We start from the raw sequence: 3,774 nt of genomic DNA, 5'->3' as shown, positions 1-3,774 counted from the left end.
TCGAGCAAGACTATAAATGACAAAAATTTAAAAAGAACGTTAATGAACTGAATCCAGCAATACATTTTAAAGGATAGTAAAGTTAAAGTAAACCTAGAAATGTAAGTTCTTTTAACATTAGAAAAATCAAGTAATAAAGTTACCACATTAAAAAATTGAAAGAGGAAAAACTGTATCTGCCTGCCAATAGATGTAGAAAAATCATTTGATAAAATTCAACAACCCAATGATGATTTAAAAATAAAATCTAGCACTCTCCCCCAGCCACCCAAGATGCCTAAAATAAAGAAGGCGAAGGGGAAGAATGCAGCCCTGGCCCCTGCTGTCATCAAGAAGCAGGAGGCCAAGAAGGTGGTCAGTCCCCTGTTTGAGAAAAGGCCCAAGAATTCTGGCATCAGACAGGACATCCAGCCCAAAGGGGACCTTACCCACTTTGTCAAACGGCTTTGCTATATCTGGCTGCAATGGAGAAGGACTATTCTCTCTAAGCATCTAAAAGTGCCTCCCCTGGTTACCCAGTTCACCCAGGCCTTGGAACGCCAAACAGCTCCTCAAATGCTTAAGCTGGCCCACAAATACAGCAAGAGAAGCAGCAGAGATTGTTGGCCCCAGCTGAGAAGAAAGCTGCTGGGAAAGAGGATGTGCCCACTAAGAGGCTGCCTGTCCTTCGAGCTGGGGATTTTCCTGTCACCACCTTGGTGGAAAACAAGAAGGCTCAGCTGGTAATGATTGTACATGATGTGGATCTCATTGAGCTGGTTGTCTTCCTGCCTGCTCTGTGTCACAAGATGGGGGTTCCCTACTGTATTATCAAGGGGGAAGACCAGGCTGGGATTTATGGTCCACAGGAAGATCTGCACCACTGTTGCCTCACACAGGTTAACTCAGAAGAAAAAGGAGCTCTGGCTAAGCTGGTGGAATGTATCGGGACCAATTACAATGACAGACGTAGGACCTGCTGTCACCAGGGAGGCAACATCCTGGGTCCAAAGTTGGTAGCTCACATTGCCAAATTGGAAGAGGCAAAGGCTAAAGTACTGGCCACTAAATTGGGCTAAGTGTACACTGTTGAATTTTCTGTACATGAAAGTGAGAAAAAATTCTCTTTCAAAAAAATTTTTTTTAAATCTAAACTCTTTCTTTTTTTTTTTATTTGCGAGAGAGAGAATGAGAGACAGAGAGCATGAGAGGGAGGAGAGTCAGAGGGAGAAGCAGACTCCCTGCCAAGCAGGGAGCCTGATGTGGGACTCGATCCCGGGACTCCAGGATCATGACCTGAACCGAAGGCAGTTGCTTAACCGACTGAGCCACCCAGGCGCCCTAAATCTAAACTCTTTCTTAGCAAACTAAGAGTGGAAGAGAAAATTATTTCATCTTACAGAAATCGCTCAAGGTAAACCACACAGTAAATGGTATTTTCTTTATGATTAGGAACAAGACCAGGACCATTGTACCATATCCTTACTCTTACAATAATATAGCACAGGTTTTGGCTAGTGCTCTAGGGCAAGAAAAACCTATAAAATATGGTTAATTAAAAGGAAGACATTAAATTGTTACTATTCTTGAGAGATAAATTATTTATCTAGAACTTCAGTAGGATTATATTAGTTGGAGTGACTAGATTATTCTGTGATAACAAAAAGCCACAAAATTTCAGAAGCTTAAAAAACAAGAACTTATATTTTATTCACACTACCTGTCTAATAAGGGAGAGCAGAGAAGTGCTCATTGCATTCTCTCAAGGACCCCAGCTGACAGTAAACCCAAATGAGACACACGATCAGAGGGAGATGGGAGAATCACCAAACTTGTGAATGTTGGCTGCTGGTAGATTCATCCCATTAATGATGCCAAATCGTATCAAAGGTAGTCATAAAGGGAAGTCCGTTTAGTGGTAAAAGTGTTGCTAAGTGAGAGAGCAGAGCTGACTGCAAACAGAAACATCCAACAAGCCTTTAGAAAGGCAGAGTAGAAGCTTAGAGTTGAAACTGGGATTCAAGATGAAAACCCATGAAGAAGTAGTAATTTATTTGATTCAATATGTTCAATAAATACTGGTTAATTCCAGGAATATACATTGTTCAAGACTATTGATTGAAATTGTTGGACTAACAAATCCTGTCTTTTTATGGAATCTTTTCTTATCAACAATGAGGATTATTTACACAGACTAAATCTGACAGCAGTGGTCCATTTTCTTCCCTCTTTTTTAAAAATCAAAAGGAAAATACAACTTGGTTGCCTCAGAGCTGTACCAGACCAGGCACAGAGATTTTTTCAGAGTTATTCATGGTGGAGTCTGAAAAAAAGAGTAATTGTGATGAACAGTACTTATGGTATGCAAGCATTGAGTATTAATAACAATAACTATGTCTTTTTTATTATAATTCCATCAAAACTGACCTTTGAATAACTTATGTTACTGCTTTAAAAAAGCCTTCTGGAAGTGGGAGAGGGGAAAGATGGTGGAGGAGTAGGGGACCCAGTTCAACTGGTCCCTGGAATTGAGCTGGATAACTACCAGACCACTCTGAGCACCCACAAAACCAGCCTGAGATGTAAGAAGATCTGGATCTCTACAAACAGAATATCGCAGGCGGTTGGTTTTGAGGTACAAAGCAGAGAGCCGTGATTCCGAGGGCAGATATTGGAGGATAAACGGCGGCGGGAGGGTGCCTGGACGTGGGGATCCTACACCGCCAGTGAGTGACAGCCTTGAGCGCTGCAGAAGGGGCACAGACTCGCAGACGGGTAGCGTCAGGAGAGAACTTTAGGGCAGCCCCCAGGGTGGTAAAACAGACCGGCGGGGTCGCGCGCACTCGAACCGCAGTCTCCCGGACAGAAACCAGAGCTACGGTCGCGCGCACGTGAACTGCAGCCTCCGAGATGGAAACCCGGTGCGCAGGGGTCGTGCCTGCAAACTGCACCCCGCGGGGGTGGAAACCCCAAGCGGCGGAGTCGGGGGCGTGAATTGGGAGTGGCTGGCGGTTTTAGAAGCACAAAGGGCAGAGATGTGCCCGACCTGGAGGCAGGACTGGGAGCGCTGCGGGGGGGCGCACAACCCAGGCCGCTGCAGTTTATAGCAGCATGGACAGAAACGGAGACAGTGTGGCCTGGAGAGCTCACTGAAGAACAGACTGAGGTCTCTCTGCTCTGAGGCAGAGGGTTGGAAACGGTCTCTTCTGCTTTGACTCGCGAAAGAGATACGGAAAGCTGCCAGGGAAAGGTGCCAGAGAACAAAAGCCCCAAAGACTGATTCCCACTGAACCCATCCCCCACCACAGGGGTGCAGGGCAACTCCGCCCAAACAGGGTTGCCTGAGTAACAGCCCCACAGGCCCCTCCCGCAGAAGACAGGCTGGGAAAACAAGAGGCCAGCAAGCCTAAGGTCCCAAGAAAACAGGTGCATCTTGCTTGGGTTCTGGTCAATAATTTTGACACCATACATCCCCTCAAACACCCATCAACAGAATGACTAGGAGGAGGAGCCCCCAAAACAGAAAAGACTCAGAGATTATGACTTATGCTGCAGATTTACAAATGGATGCAGACATAACCAAGATGTCAGAGATGGAATTCAGGCTAGCAATTGTGAAGACAATAGCTAGAATGGAGAAATCAATTAATAGCAACATAGAGTCTCTAAGGGCAGAAATAAAAGGTGAATTGGCAGAACTTAAAAATGCTATCAATGAGATCCAATCCAATCTAGATAATCTAACGCTAGGGTAACTGAGACAGAAGAGAGAATAAGCGATCTGGAAGACAGTAT

The 3,774-nt window shown here is 44.9% G+C and overlaps 1 pseudogene; it reads left to right on the top strand.

The window, feature by feature from the left end:
• Positions 1–267: 267 nt before the first annotated feature.
• LOC118004568 lies at positions 268–1,058 on the top strand (annotated as a pseudogene).
• Positions 1,059–3,774: the final 2,716 nt, after the last annotated feature.

The sequence above is a fragment of the Mirounga leonina genome, unplaced genomic scaffold (genome assembly GCF_011800145.1).
Source record: "Mirounga leonina isolate KUSES-001 unplaced genomic scaffold, KU_Mleo_1.0 Mir_93, whole genome shotgun sequence".
NCBI classification, from domain to species: domain Eukaryota; kingdom Metazoa; phylum Chordata; class Mammalia; order Carnivora; family Phocidae; genus Mirounga; species Mirounga leonina.
This window is presented reverse-complemented; position numbering and strand designations above follow the sequence as displayed.